The sequence below is a fragment of the Symphalangus syndactylus genome, chromosome 18 (assembly GCF_028878055.3).
Source record: "Symphalangus syndactylus isolate Jambi chromosome 18, NHGRI_mSymSyn1-v2.1_pri, whole genome shotgun sequence".
NCBI classification, from domain to species: domain Eukaryota; kingdom Metazoa; phylum Chordata; class Mammalia; order Primates; family Hylobatidae; genus Symphalangus; species Symphalangus syndactylus.
Window position 1 is genome coordinate 49761301 of NC_072440.2, and position 18386 is coordinate 49779686.

Here is an 18386-nt window from a genome sequence, read left to right on the forward strand (position 1 = left end):
CATTCCATTCCATTCCATTCCATTCCATTCCATTCCATGCCATGTCATTCCATTCCATTCCGTTTGGTCTTATTCTGTTCCATTGCATTCCAGTCCACTCCATTCCACTCCACTCCATTCCATTCCATTCCACTCCATTCCATTCCGTTCCACTCCATTCTTTTCCAATCCATTCCACTCAACCCCACACCATTCCATTTCATCTCAATCCATTCCACTCCCTTCCACTCCATTCCACTCCACTCCACTCCATTCCACTCCAGTCCATTCCACTCCATTCCACACCATTCCATTCCATTCCATTCCATTCCATTCCATTCCATTCCATTCCATTCCATTCCATTATTTCCTCATGGTCCATTCCATTCCATTCCACTCCAATACATTCCACACCATTCCTTCCCCTTCCATTCCACTCCCTTCCACTCCATTCCACTCCACTCCACTGCACTCCAATCCACTCCACTCCATTCCACACCATTCCATTCCATTCTATTCCATTCCACTTCATTATACTCCATTCCTGTCTTTCGACCAATTCTCACTCTGTCACTGTGTATTCTGTAGTGCATTGGCACAATCTCAGCTCACATTTCATTTCACCATTACATTGCATTCCATTGCATTCCATTCCATGCCATTCCATTCCATTTCACTCCGTTCCACTCCAGTCCACTCCATTCCACTCCAGTCCATTCCCCACTGCTCCTCTCTGTAACATTCCATTCCATTCCATTAATTTCCATTCCACTCCACGCCCCCCCACCCTACTCCACTCCACTAACCTCCTTTCCACTGCACTCCACTCCACTCCACACCACTCCTTTCTAGTCCACTCCACTCCTCTCCACTCCACTCCTCTAAACTCCACTCCATTCCATTCCAATCCATTCCATTCCATTCAGTTACACTCCATTCCACCACACTTAACTCTACTATACTCCATTCCACTCTTCTCCATTAGATTCCACTCTACAAAACCCACTCCACTCCATTCCATCCCATCCTATTCCATTCTGCTCCATTCCACTCTTCACTCCACTCCACTCAATTATATTCAGTTCCTTTAGATTCCACTGCATTCCACTCTACTCCATTCCACTCCATTCCATCCCATTCCATTCCACTACATTCCACTCCACTCCTTTCCACTCCACTTCACACCACACCACTCCATTCCGTTCTATTTCATTCCATCACATTCTTTTTGTCTCCAATCCACTCCAATCCTCTCCACTCCACTTCACTCCACTGCACTACATTCCATTTCACCCCATTACATTCGACTCCATTCCACTTGACTCCACTCCACTCCTCTCCAGTCTACACCAATCTATCCCATTCTATTCCACTCTATTCCACTACACTCCACTCAACTGCACTGCATTCCACGGCACACAACTCAACTCCAATCCATCCCATTCATCCCACTCTATTCTTCTCCATTCCACCTCACTCCACTACACTCAATTCCATTATATTTTACTCCATCCCAATCCTTTCCTTTCTATTCTTTTCTTTCAACAGGATCTCACTCTCTCACCCAGGCTGGATTGCTATGGCACAATCTCAGGTCACATTTCATTTCACCATTCCATTCCACTCCATGCCATTCCATTCCATTCCATTCCATTCCATTCCATTCCGTTCCGTTCCGTTCCGTTCCGTTCCGTTCCATTCCGTTCCGTTCCGTTCCGTTCCGTTCCGTTCCATTCCATTCCACTCTATTGCACTCCACTCCACTCCACGCCATTTAATTCCATTCCATTCCAATCCATTTCATTCTACCCCATTCTTTCCATTCCTTTCTTATTACAGGATCTCACTCTCACACACGCTGGAGTGCATTTGCAGAATCTCCGCTCACATTTCATGTCACCATTCCATTTGATTAAACTCCAATCCATTGCATTCCATTCCATTTCATTACACTCCATTCCATTCTATTCCACTCCACTCCACTCCACTACACTACACTCCATTCAATTGCATTGCATTCCACTCCATTCCACTCCACTCCACTCCACTACATTCTACTGCATCCCATTCCATTCCATTTCTTCCCACTGCATTTCCCTCCACTCCACTTCACTCCACTCTATTCCATTCCATTTATTACACACCATTCCACTGCACTCCACTGCACTACATTCCACTCCACTCCACTCCGTTCCATTCCATTCCTTCCTTTCGAAAGGATCTCACTCTATCACCCTGGCTGGAGTGCAGTGGCTCAATCTCAGCTCACATTTCATTTCACCATTGCATTTCATTCCATGCCATTTCATTCCATTCCATTCAATTCCATTGCATTCCATTCCATTCCATTCGATTTAACTCCACTACCCTCCACTCCATTCCAGTACACTCCATTCCACTCCACTCCACTCCATTCCATCCCAATCCATTCCAATCCTCTCCACTCCTCTCCACTCCATTCCATTCCATTCCATTCCATTCCATTCCATTCCATTCCATTCCATTCCACTGCAGTCTACTCCACTCCGCTCCACACCACTCCACTCCTCTCCACTCCACTCCACTCCCCTCCACTCCAGTTCGTTCCATTCCATTCCAATGCGTTAATGTCCATTCCATTCCATGCTACTCCACTCCACTCCTTTCCACTCCATTACACACCATTCAGTTACATACCATTCCTTTCCACTCCACTCCACTCCACTCCACTCCACTCCATTCCATTCCATTACACTCCTGTCCACTTACGTACACTCCACTCCTCACAACTCCATTCAACTCCACTCCATTCGACTCCACTCCAATCCATTCCACTCCACTACATTTGCCTACACTCCACTCCACTCTTCTCCATTGCATTCCATTGCATTACACTCTATTTCACTCCATGCCACTCCACTCCACTAAACTGCATTCCACTCCACTCCACTGCACTCTACACTACTCCCTTCCACTCCACTCCATTCAACTCCACTCCTCTCCACTACTCTCCACTCCACCCCATTACTTTCCATTCCATTCCATTCCACTCCATTCCACCACACTCCACTCCACTTCACTCCATTCCACTCAACTCCACTCCACTCCACTATACTCCATTCCCTTCCATTCCATTCTTCTCCACTCCCCTTCACTCCACGCAACTCCACTCCTTTCAACTCCACTTTATTCAACTCAACTTTACTCCACTCAACTCCATTCAATTTCATTCCGTCTCTTTCCTTTCCACTCCAATCCACTTCACTCTACTCCACTCCACTGCTCTCCACTCCACTCCCTTACATTCCTTCCCATTCAATTTCACTCCATTCCACTCCACTCCGCTTCACTCATTCCTCTTCACTTTTTTCCATTGCACTCCATTCCATTCCACTCTATTCTTTTTCATTCATTTTTTTGAAAGGATCTCCCTCTGTCACCCAGGTTGGAGTGCAGTGCCACAATCTCAGCTCACATTTCATGTTATCAGTCCATTCCAATCCATTCCAATCCATTCCATTCCACTCCACTCCACTGCATTCCACTCAATTCCATTCCATTCCATTCCATTTCATTTCACTCCACTCCACTCCACTCCTCTCCAATCCAATCCACTCTTCTCCATTCCATTCCATTCCCGTTTATTCCATTCCATTCCACTCCATTCGTTTCCATTCCTTTCATTTGACAGGATCTCAGTCTCTCACCCAGGATGGAGTTGACTAGCACAACCTCAGCTCACATTTCCCTTCACCATTTCATTCCATTCCACTCCATTCCATTCCATTCCGTTCCACTCCACTACACTCCACTGCATTCCTCTCCTTTCCATTCCATTCCACTCCATTCCACTCAACTCCACTCTAAGCGATTCCACTCCACTCCACTACACTCCATCCCATTCCATCCCAATCCTTTCCACTCCATTCCATTCCACTGCACTCCTCTCCACTTTACCCCACTCAACTCTACTCCACTCTATTCTATAGCATTCGTTTGCATTCCATTACACTCCATTCCATTCCTCTCCGTTCCACTCCACTCCAATCCATTCCATTCTATTCCATTCAATTCCGTTCCATTCCACACCACTGCACTCCACTCCACTCCTCTGCTCTCAAATTCATACAGTGCCATTCCACCCTATTCCACTCCACTCCACTCCATTCCATTCCATTCCATTCCATTGCATTCCATTCCATTCCATTCCATTGCATTCCATTCCATTCCATTCCATTGCATTCCATTCCATTCCATTCCACTCCACTCCCTTTCACTCTATTTCACTCCATTCCACTTCCCTCCACTCCACTCCACTCAACTCCACTCCACACCACGTCACTCCATTCCACTCCATTCCATTCCATTCATCTCCATTCCTTTGCATTACTTTCTTTTAGAAGATCTCACTCTGTCACCCATCCTGGAGTGCAGTGGCACAATCTCAGCTCACTATTCTTTGCACAATTCGATTCCATTCCATTCCTTTCCATTCCATTCCATTCCGTTCCGTTCCGTTCCGTTCCGTTCCATTCCATTCCATTTCATTCCTTTCCACTCCATTCCATTTCATTCCACTACACTCCACTGCATTCCACTCCTTTGCGTTCCATGCCATTCCTTTCTATTCCAGGCTATTGCACTCCACTCCACTCGAATCCACTCCACTCCATTCCATTCTGTTCCATTCCAATCCATTCCATTCCAACCAATTCCTTTCCATTCCTTTCTTTCGACAGGATCTCATTCTGTCACCCAGGCTGGAGTGCACTGCTCAATCGCAGCTCACATTTCATGTCACCATTCCATTTGATTCCACTCCAATCCATTGCATTCCATTCCATTCCATTTCACTCCACTCCACTCCCTTCCATGCCATTCCATTCCATTCTGCTCTATTCAAATCCACACCACTCCATGCCAGTCTATCCCATGCCATCCCATTGCTTTCTGCTCCATTCCACTCCACTCCATTTCACTCCACTGCACTCCACTCTATTCCATTCCACTCCATTTATTACACTCCAGTCCACTGCACTCCAATCCTCTCCAATCCACTCCACTCCAAACCATTCCATTTCACTCCATTCCCTTCTACTCCACTCCACTCCACTGCACTCCATTCCATTCCTTCCCATTCCATCCCATTGCATTCCCCTCAATTCCACTCCACTCCCCCCTCTCCCCTCCAATCCACTACATTCCATTCCATTCCAACCCATTCCATTCCACTCCACTCCTCTCCTCTCCACTCCACCCCACCCAATTCCATTCCATTCCAATCCATTCCACTCCACTTCTTTCTTTCAACAGGATCTCACTCTGTCACTGAGCCTGGAGTGACGTGGCACAATCTCATCTCACATTTCATTTCACCACTGCAATCCATTCCATTCCATTTCATTCCATCCCATGCCTTTACATTCCACTCCACTATTCTCCATTCCACTCCACTCGATTCCAATCTATTCCATTGCATTCCACTTCTTTCCACTCCACTCCACTCCACTGCAGTCCCCTCCACTCCACTACATTCCATTCCATTCCTTTCTTTCAACAGGCTCTCACTCTGTCACGCAAGCTGGATTACAAAGGCATAATCTTAGCTCACATTTCATTTCATCATTCCATTCCATTTAATTCCAATCCTTTGTAATCCATTCCACTCCACTCCACTCCACTGCAATTCACTCCACCCCATCCCATTCCCTGCCATTCCATTACACTGAATTCCTCTCCAATTCACTCCACTCCACTCTACTCCAATCCACTCCACTTCATTCCACTCCACTCCACTTCATTCCACTCCACTCCACTCCACTCAAGTAAACTCCACTCTTCTCCACTCCATGCAACTCCACTCCACTCCATTCCTTTCCCCTACAGTCCATTCCACTCCACTCCACTCCAAACAACTCCACTCCACTCCATTCCATCCCATTTGATTACACTCCATTCCACTCCACTCCACTGCATCCCACTCCAATCCACTCCACTTCCTTCCATTCCATCCATTCCATTCCATGCCACTCCACTCCACCCCATTCCATTCCATTCCTCTCGAGTTCACTTCACTGCACTCCAATCCACTCCGCTCCAAACCATTTCATTTCACTCCATTCCATTCAAAATCATTCCACTCCACTCGAAACCAGTCCACTACACTCCATTCCACTCCACTCCATTCCATTCCACTCTAATCCAGTCTACACTAATCCACTCCACTGCACTCCTTTCCACTCCACTCCCTTCCACTCCACTCCACTCCACACCACTCCATTCCATTACATCCCATTCCACTCCAATCCACTCCTCTCCACTCTGTTCCATCCCATTCCAGTCCACTCCATTCCACTCCACTCCAGTCCACTGCACTCCACTCCAATCTACTCCACTCCATTCCATTCCATCCCATTCCATTCCACTCCACTCCATTATATTACATTACATTCCACTCTAGTCCACTTCATTCCACTCCAATCCACTCCTCTCCATTCTTCCGCACTCCATTCCACTCCACTGCACTCCAATCCGTTCCACTACACTCCATTCCACTCCACTCCAGTCCACTCCAATCCATTCCATTCCATTCCATTGCATTCCATTCCATTCCATTCCATTCTAATCCACTGTACACAAAACCACTCCACTCCACTCCTTTCCAATCCACTCCATTCACTGCAAGTCGATTCCACAACACTCCATGCCATTCCATCCCATTCCACTCCACTCCAGTGAACTCCAATCCTCTCCACTCCACTGCATTCCACTTGACTGCATTCCATTTTATCCAATTCCTTTCCACTCCATTGCACTCCAATTCACTCTACCCAACTCCAGTCCACTCCTCTCCACTCCCCTCCACTCCGCTCCACTCCGTTCCACTCCCCTCCACTCCGCTCCACTCCGTTCCACTCCACTCCACTCCACTCCATTGCCTTCCATGGCATTCCATTCCACTGCATTCCATTTCATTCCTTTTTTATTGTCTTGATCTCATTCTCTCACACAGGCTGGAGTGCAGTGGGAAAATCTCGGTTCTCATTTCATGTCACCATTCCATCCCATTCCATTCCACTTCATTCTACTCCACTCCACTCCATTCCATTCTATTGCATTCCTTTCCACTCTCTTCCTCTTCACTCCACTCCCTTCCTCTTCACTCCACTCCACCTCTCTCTACTCTACTCCATTTCAGTCCATCCCCTTCCATTCCACTCAATTCTACTCCACTCCACTCCAGTCCACTCTAATCCACTCCACTCCACTCCACTCCACTCCATTCCATTCCATTCCATTCCATTCCATTCCATTCCATTCCATTCATTTCATTCCTTTCCTTTCCATTCCTTTCTTTTGACAGGATCTCACTCTGTCACACAGGCTGGAGTGAACTGGCACTATCTCAGCTCACATTCCATTTCACCATTCCATTCCATTCTACTCCATTCCATTCCATTCCATTCCATTCCATTCCATTCCATTCCACTCCACTCCACTCCACTCCACTCCACTCCATTCCATTCCATTCCATTCCATTTCATTCCATTCCATTCCATTCCATTCCACTCCACTCCATTGCACTCCACTCAACTACATTCTATTCCATTCCATTCCACTCCACTCGATTTCATTCCATTGCATACCACTCCACTCCTCTGCACTCAACTCCACTCCACTCGTCTCCATTCCTTTCCATTCCACTCAATTCCACTCCACTCCAATACAATCCATCGCATTCCATCCTATTGTTTCCATTCTATTCCACTCTAGTCCACTCAACTCTACTCCACACCACTCCATTCCATTCCATTCCATTCCATTCCACTCTAATCAACTCCATTCAAATCCACTCCACTCTATTCCTTTCCACGCCACTCCATTCCACTTCAATCTACTCCGCACCACTCCGTTCCATTCCCTCCCATTCCACTCCTCTCCACTCCACTCCTATCCACACTACTCCGTTCCATCCCATTCCATTTCACTGCATTCCACTCCATTCCAATCCACTGCACTCCACTCCAATCTACTCCACTCCATTCCTTTCCTTACCATTCCATTCCACTCCATTCCACTCCACACCACTCCACTCCACTCCACTCCATTCCATTCCATTCCATTACACTCCAGTACACTTCACTCCACTCCAATCCACTCCAATCCACTCCAATCCATTCTTCCCCACTCCATTCCACTCCTCTGCACTCCAGTCTGGTCCACTACACTCCTTTCCACTCAAATCCACTCCACTCCTCTCCCTTGCATTCCATTCCATTCCATTTCACTCTTATCCACTCCAACCAAATCCACTGCACTGCACTCCTTTCCACTCAATTCCATTCCACTCCACTCCACACCACTCCATTACATTCCATCCCATTCCACTCCACTCTAGTGCACTCCAATCCTCTCCACTCCACTGCATTCCACTCGACTCTTCCTTTTCATCCCATTCCTTTCGACTCCATTGCACTCCAATTCTCTACACTCAACTGCACTCCACTCCACTCCACTCTACTCCACTCCTCTCCCTTCCCTTCCATGACATCCCAGTCCTCTCCATTCAATTTCATTCCTTTTTTATCAACTTGATCTCAATCTGTCACACATGCTGGATTGCAGTGGCACAATCTCAGTTCTCATTTCATGTCGTCATTCCATTCCATTCCATTGCATTCCATTCCATTCCACTCTCTTCCACTTTTCTCTCCACTCCACTCCTCTCCACTGCACTCCATTTCAGTCCATCCCCTTTCATTCCACTCAATTTTACTCCACTCCATTCCAGTCCACAACAACCCATTTGTTTCCTCTTCATGCCACTCCACTCTACTCCACTCCATCCACTCCATTCCATTCCATTCGATTCCATTCCATTTCACTCCTTTCTTTTCCATTCCATTCCTTTCTTTTGACAGGATCTCACTCTGTCACACCGGCTGGAGTGAACTAGCAGTATCTCAGCTCACATTCCACTTCACCATTCCATTCCATTGCATTCCATTGCATTCCATTCCATTCCATTCCATTCCATTCCATTCCATTCCATTCCATTCCATTCCATTCCAATCAAACTCCACTCCACTCAACCACATTCCATTCCTTTCAATTCCATTCCATTCCACCCCACTCCATTTCGTTCCATTCCATACCACTCCACTCCTCTCAACTTAACTCCACTCCACTCGTCTCAATTCCTTTCCATTCCACTCAATTGCACTACGCTCAAATACAATCCATCCCATTCCATCCGATTCTTTCCATTCTATTCCAATCTACTCCACTCCACTCCACTCCACACCATTCCATTCCATTCCACTACACTCTAATCAACTCCATGCAAATCCACTCCACTCCATTCCTTTCCACTCCACTCCATTCCACTTCAATCCACTCCACACCACTCCACTCCATTAAATCCCATTCCACTCCACTCCACTCCAATCCACTCCACTCCACTCCGTTCCATCCCATTACATTTCACTGCATTCCACTCCAATCCAATCCACTGCACTCCACTACAATCCACTCCACTCCATTCCGTTCCATACCATACCATTCCATTCCATTCCACCAAACTCCAATCCACTCCATTCCATTCCATTTCATTCCTTTACACTCCAGTACACTTCACTCCATTCCAATCCACTCTACACCATTCTTTCCCACTCCATTCTACACCACTCCACTCCAGTCTAGTCCACTACACTCCGTTCCTCTCTACTCCACTCCAATCCACTACATTACATTCCCTTCCATTCCATTCCACTCTAATACACTCCACCCTAATCCACTGAACTGCACTCCTTTCCACTCAACTCCATTCCACTGCACTCCACACCACTCCATTACATTACATCCCATTCCACTCCACTCCAGTGCACTCCAATCCTCTCCACTCCACTGCATTCCACTCGGCTCTATTCCATCTCATCCCATTTCTTTCAACTCCATTGCACTCTAATTCTCTACATTCAATTCCACTACACTCCACTCTACTCCACTAAACTCCACTCCATTCCATTTAATTCCTTTTTTATCGACTTGATCTCACTCTGTCACACAGGCTGGAGTGCAGTGGCACAATCTCAGTTCTCATTTCACGTCACCTTTCCATTCCATTCCATTCCATTCTATTCCATTCCATTCCATTCCACTCCACTCCACTCTACTCCACTCCACTCCACTCAACTCCACTCAAATCCTATCCGCTCCACTCCACTCCATTACATTACATTACATTACATTCCACTCCACTCCATTCCATTCCACTCCACACCATTCCATGCCATTCCATTCCATTTCATTAAATTCCATTCCATTCCATTCCATTCCATTAAATTCCATTCCATTCCATTCCATTCCATTCCATTCCATTCCACTCCATTCCTTTCCATTCCATTCCATTCCATTCCACTCCACTCTAATCACCTCCATGCAAATCCACTCCACTCCATTCCTTTCCACTCCACTCCATTCCACTTCAATCCACTCCACAGCACTCCACTCCATTAAATCCAATTCCACTCCACTCCACTCCAATCCACTCCACTCCATTCCATCCCCTTGCATTTCACTGTATTCCACTCCACTCCAATCCACTGAACTCCACTCCAATCCACTCCACTCTGTTCTGTTCCGTAACATACCATTCCATTCCACTCCACTCCATTCGATTCCATTTCATTCCTTTACACTCCAGTAAACTTCACTCCACTCCAATCCACTCCACACCATTCTTTCCCACTCCATTCCACTCCTCTCCACTCCAGTCTAGTCCATTACACTCCATTCCACTCTAATCCACTCCAATCCACTCCATTACATTCCGTTCCAATCTATTCCACTCTAATACACTCCACCCAAATCCACTGAACTGCACTCCTTTCCACTCAACTCCCTTCCACTCCACTCTACACCACTTCATTACATTGCATCCCATTCCACTCCACTCCAGGGCACTCCAATCCTCTCCACTCCACTGCATTCCACTCGGCTCCATTCCGTTTCATCCCGTTCCTTTCAACTCCATTGCACTCTAATTCTCTCCACTCAACTCCACGCCACTCCACTCTACCCCACTCCATTCCCTTCCATGGCATTCCATTCCACTCCATTCCATTTAATTCCTTTTTTATCGACTTGATCTCACTCTGTCACACAGGCTGGAGTGCAATGGCAAAATCTCAGTTCTCATTTCACGTCACCTTTCCATTCCATTCCACTCCACTCCACTCCATTCCATTCGACTCCACTCCACTCCATTCCATTCCATTCCACTCCATTCCATTCCATTCCATTGCTCTCCATTCCATTCCATTCAATTCCACTCCATTCCATTCCATTCCATTCCATTCCACTCCATTCCATTCCATTCCACTCCATTCCATTCCATTTCACTCCTTTCCTTTCCATTCCTTTCTTTCGACAGGATGTCACTCTGTCACACAGGCTGGAGTGAACTGGCACTATCTAAGCTCACATTCCATTTCACCATTGCATTCCATTCCACTCCATTCCACTCTATTCCATTCCATTCCATTCCACTCCACTCCATTCCATTCCATTCCATTCCATTCCATTCCATTCCATTCCACTCCACTCCACTCCACTCCATTCCATTCCATTCCATTCCATTCCACTCCATTCCATTCCATTCCACTCCTTTCCTTTTCATTCCTTTCTTTCGACAGGATATCACTCTATCACACAGGCTGGAGTGAACTAGCACTATCTCAGCTCACATTCTATTTCACTATTCCATTCCATTGCACTCCATTCCATTCCATTTCATTCCATTCTTCTCCAATCCAGTCCTCTCCAATCAACTACGTTCCATTCCATTCGATTCCAATCCATTCCACTCCACTCCATTCCATTCCATTCCATACCACTCCACTCCTCTCCACTCATCTGCACTCCACTCGTCTCCATTCCTTTCCATTCCACTGAATTCCACTCCACTCCAATACAATTCATCCCATTCCACCCCATTGTTTCCATTCTATTCCACTTTACTCCACTCCACTCCACTCCACACCACTCCATTCCATTTCATTAGACTCTAATTAACTCCACGCAAATCCACTCCACTCCATTCCTTTCCACTCCACTCCATTCCACTTCAATCCACTCCACACCACTCCATTCCATTCCATCCCATTCCACTGCACTCCACTCCAATCCACTCCAGTCCATTCCGTTCCATCCCATTTCATTTCACTGCTTTCCACTCCACTCCAATCCACTGCACTCCACTCCAATCCACTCCACTCCATTCCATTCCATACTATTCCATTCCACTCCACTCCATTCCACTCCACTCCATTTCATTCCATTCCGTTCCATTCCATTCCATTCCATTCCATTCCAGTCCACTTCATTCCACTCCAATCCACTCCAATCAATTCTTCCCCCCTCCATTCCACTCCACTACACTCCAATCCACTCCACCCAAATGCACTCCACTACATTCCTTTCCACTCAACTCCATTCTACTCCACTCCACACCACTCCGTTACATTCCATCCCATTCCACTCCACTCCAGTGCACTCCAGTCCTCTCCACTCCACTGCATTCCACTCGACTGCATTCCTCTTCATCCCATTCCTTTTGACTCCATTGCACTCTAATTCTCTCCACTCCACTCCACTCCACTCCACTCTTCTCCATTCCCTTCCTTGGTATTCCATTCCACTCCATTCTATTTATTTCCTTTTTTATCGACTTGATCTCAGTCTGTCACACAGGCTGGAGTGCAGTGGCACAATCTCAGTTCTCATTTCATGTCACCATTCCATTCCATTCTATTCCACTCCACTCCACTCCAATCCATTCCACTCCATTCCATTCCATTCCACTCGCTTCCACTTCCCTCCACTCGACTCCTCACCATTCCACTCCGTTTCAGTCCATCTCCTTCCATTCCACTCAATTCTACTCCACTCCATTCCAGTCCACTCCAATCCACTCCACTCCTACCAATTTGTTTCCACTTCATGCCACTCCAATCCACTCCACTCCTTCCACTCCATTCCATTCCATTCGATTCCATTCCATTTCACTCCTTTCCTTTCCATTCCTTTCTTTTGACATGATCTCACTCTGTCACACAGTCTGGAGTTAACTGGCACTATCTCAGCTCACATTGCATTTCACCATTCCATTCCATTCCACTCCATTCCATTCCATTCCATTCCACTCCATTCCATTCCATTCCATCACATTCCACTCCATTGCACTCCAGTCAACTACGTTCCATTCCATTCGATTCCATTCCATTCCATACCACTCCACTCCTCTCCACTCAACTCCACTCCACTCGTCTCCATTCCTTTCCATTCCACTCAATTCCTCTCCAATCCAAAACAATCCATCCCATTCCATCCCATTGTTTCCATTCTATTCCACTCTACTCCACTCCACTCCATTCCACACCACTCCATTCCATTCCATTCCACTCTAATCAACTCCACGCAAATCCACTCCACTCCATTCCTTTCCACTCCACCCCATTCCACTTCAATCCACTCCACACCACTCCATTCAATTCCATCCAATGCCCCTCCACTCCATTCCATTCCAATCCATTCCACTCCACTCCTTTCCACTCGATTCCATTTCACTGCATTCCACTCCACTCCAATCCACTGCACTCCACTCCAATCCACTCCCCTCCGTTCCATTCCACACCATTTCATTTCACTCCACTCCACTCCACTGCCTTCCACTCCATTCCATTCCATTCCATTCCATTCCATTCCATTCCAGTACTCTTCACTGCACTCCAATCCACTCCACTCCATTCTTCTCCACTGCGTTGCACTCCACTCCACCCCAATCCAGTCCACTACACTCCACCCACTCTACTCCACTCCACTCCATTACATTCCGTTCGTTCTATCCCACCCTAATCCACTCCACCCAAATTCACTGCACTGCACTCCTTTCAACTCAACTCCATTCAACTCCACTCCACCCCAGTGCATTCCATTCCATGCCAATCCGTTCCACTCCAGTCCACTCCAATCCTCTGCACTCCACTGAACTCCCCTCGACTCCAATCCATTTTATCCCATTCCTTTCAACTCCATTGCACTGCAATTCACTCCACTCCACTCCACTCCAGTCCACTACACTCCATTCCAGTCCATTCCATCGCATTCCATTCCACTTCATTCCATGTCATTCCTTTTTCCTGACATGATCTCACTCTGTCAAACAGGGTGTAGTGCAGCGGCACAATCTCAGTTAATATTTCATGTCACCATTCCATTCCATTCCATTCCATTCCATTCCATCCCATTCCATTGCACTCCACTCTACTCCATTCCATTCCATTCCATTCCATTCCATTCCATTCCATTCCATTCCATTCCATTCCATTCCACTCCACTGCATTCCATTCCATTCCATTCCACTCCACTGCATTCCATTCCACTCCACTCCACTCTTCTCCACTCCACTCCATCATTCCATCCCCTTCCATTCCACTCAATTCTACTCCTCTCCACTCCAGTCCACTCCAATCCATTCCACTCCATCTTGTGTGTTTTCACTTCATGAACCACCACTCCTCTCCTCTCCACTCCACTCCATTCAATTCCAATCACTTCCATTCCATTTCACTCCTTTCCTTTACAATCCTTTCTTTCATCAGGATCTTACTCTGCCACACGCTAGAGTGAACTGGCACAATTTCAGCTCACATTTCATTTCACCATTCCACTCCATTAAACTCCATCCCATTCCATTCCATTCCACTGCAATCCTCTCCACTGCATTCCATTTCATTCCATTCCCTTCCATTCCACTCAATTCTACTTCACTCCACTCCTGTCCACTCCAATCCATTCCACTCCATCCCATTTTTTTTCACTTCATGCCACTCCACTCCACTCCACTCCCTTCCACTCCGCTCCACTCCACTCAATTCTGTTCCATCCCATTTCATTCCACTCCATTCCAGTCCTCTCCTGTCCACTGCACTCCACTACACTCCACTACATTCCATTCAATCCCATTGCATCCCACTCCTTTCCAACCCACAGAACATCCATTCCACTCCACTCTATTCCACTGCATTCCACTCCACTCCAGTCCATTTTATTCCACCACATTCCCTTCCACTACATTTCACTGCACTCCTCCTCTCCACTCCACTCCATTCCATTCCGTTCCATTCCCTTCCATTCCACTCCACTCCACTCCACTCAACGCAACTCCACTCCACTCGTTTCCCCTCCAGTTTATTCCAATCCACTCCACTCCTTTTCACACCACTCCATTCCATTCCATCCCATTCCATTCCTCTCTATTCCACTCCACTCCACTCCACTGCATTCCACTCCACTTTACTTCATTCCATTTCATCTCATTCTACTCGACTCCATTCCACTCCACTCCACTCCATTCCACTGCCCTCGATTCCCCTGTTTTCTAATCTATTCCAATCCATTCCACTCCATTCCATTCCATTCCTTTCTTTCGAGACGAACACACTCTATCACTCAGGCTGGAGTGAAGTTGCACAATCTCAGCTCATGCTTCATTTCATCATTCCATTCCATTATATTCCATTCCATTCCATTCCACTCCACTCCACTCCATTCAACTCCACTCTGCTCAATTCCACTTCAGTCCACTCCACTCAACTCCACTCCACTCCATTCCATTCTATTCCATTCCATTCAAATCTATTGCACTCCACTCCACTCCGCTCCATTCTACTCCAGTCCATTCCATTGCTTTCCATACCATTAAATTCCACTCCATGCCACTCCACTTCATTCCATTCCATTCCTTTCCTTCAAGAGGATCTCACTCTGTCATTCAGGCTGGAGTTCACTGGCAAATATCAGCTCACATTTCATTTCACCATTTCATTCCATTCCACTCCACTCCACTCCACTGCATTCCACTCCACTCCACTGCATTCCACTCCACTCCATTCCTTACTATTCCATTCCATTCCACTGCACTCCATTCCACTAAAATCCATTCCACTCCATTCCATTACATTTTTTGTTTCAACAGGATCTCACTCAGTCACCCAGGGTGGAGTTCAGTGTCACAATCTCAGCTCACAATACATTTCACCATTCCTTTCTATTTGACTCAATTCAATTCCATTCCATTCTACTCCATTCCACTCCCCTCGACTCCACTCCCATCCACTACACTCCATCCCATGAGTTCCCATCACGTTCACCTCCATTCCTCTCCACTCCACTCCACTCAACTCCACTCCACTGAACTCTACTCCATTCCATTCCATTCCATTCCATTCCATTCCATTCCATTCCACTCCACTCCATTCCATTGCACTCCACTCCATTCCATTCTTTGTTTCATCAGCATCTCATGCTTTCACGCAGACTGGAGTGCAGTGGCACAATCTCAGCTCACATTTCATTTCACCATTCCGTTCCATTCCTTTCCACTTCACTCCTCTCTACTACAATCCACTGTACTCCACTCCACTCCACTCAACTCCATTCCACTCCACTCTACTACACTGCACTCCACTCCAATCCATTCCATCCACTTCCATTACACTCTGTTCCACTACACTTCACTCCACTGCACACCACTGCTTTCCTTTCCATTCCATCCCATTCCATTCCACTACATTCCACTCCACTCTACTCCACTCCATTCCATTCCATTCCATTCCATTCCATTCCATTCCATTCCATTCCATTCCATTCCATTCCAATCCATTCAACTCCAGTCCACTCCACACCACTCCAATCCACTCCACAACACTGCATTACATTCCATCCCATTCCATTCCATTGCACTACACTCCATTCCATTCCACTCCCCTAGACTGCACTCCACTCCATTCCACTCCACTCCACTCTATTCCATTCCATTCCACTCCATTCCTCTCCACACTCCACTCCATTCCACTCCACACTCCACTCCATTCCACCCCACTCCACTCTATTCCATTCCATTCCACACCATTCCACTCCACTCTACTCGACTCCACTCCATTCCTTCAAATTCCATTCATCTCCATTCCACCTCACACCACTCCACTCCAGTCCACACCACTCTATTACATTCCATCCCATTCCATTCCATTGCATTCCACTCCATTCCACTGAATTCCACTCCCCTCCACTCCATTCCACTCCACTCCACTCCATTCCACTCCAATCCACTCCACACCACTCCGTTCCACTCCTGTCCATTCCACTGCACTCTACTCCACTCCTCACCACTCCACTCCATTCCTTTCCATTCCATTCCACTTCATTCCAGCACACTCGACTCCACACCAATCAATTCCACTCCACTCAATTCCACTCATTTAACCTCCACTCCACTCCATTCTTCACCACTCAACTTCACTCCACTACACTCCACTACTATGCATCAAATTCCATTCCGCTCCATTCCACTCTATTCCATTCCACTTCACTCCACTCCACATCAATCCATTCCATTCCGTTCCATTCCATCATATTCTATTCCACTCTTATCCACTCCACTCCTCTCCACTCCACTGCACTAAACTCCCCTTCATTCCATTTCTTCCCATTCCATTCAATTCCATTCCACTTCCCTCCACTCCTCTCCAGTCTACTCTGCTTCATCCAATTCCATTCCACTCCATTCCACTCCACTCCACTCAACTGCACTCTGCTCCAGTCCATTCCATTCCATCGCACTCTATTCGATTCCTTTCCACCTCTCTCCACTCCCCCTTAAGTCAATTCCATTTCATTCCACCCAAATCCTTTCCATTCTATTCTTTTCGTTCAACAGGATCTCACTCTCTCTCCCAGGGTGGAGTGCTGTGGCACAATCTCAGCTCACATTTCATTTCACCATTCCATTCCATTCCATTCCATTCCATTCCATTCCATTCCATTCCATTCCATTCCATTCCATTGTATTCCATTTCATTCCTCTCTACTGCACTACACTCCATTACAATCCAACAAACCCCACTCCACTCTGCTCCACTCCTATCCACTCCATTCCATTCCATTCTTTCCACTCCATTCCACTCAACTCCACTCCTCTCCATTCCACTGTATTACATTCCATTCCATTCAATCCCATTCCATTTCACTCCATTCCACTCCACTCCACTCAACTGCAGTCCACTTCTCTCCACTCCAGTCTATTCCATTCCATCCCACTCTATTCGAATCCATTCCACCTCATTCCACTCCATTCATTTCCGTTCCATTTTATTCCACTCCAATCCTTTCCATTCCATTCTTTTCTTTTGAAAGGATCTCACTCTCTCACCCAGGCTGGAGTGCTGTGACACAGTCTCAGCTCAAATTTCATTTCACCATTGCATTCCATTCCATTCCATTCTATTTCACTCCACTCCACTCCAATCCCTTCCAATCCACTACATCCCCCTGCACTCCACTGCAGTCCACTGCACTCCATTCCA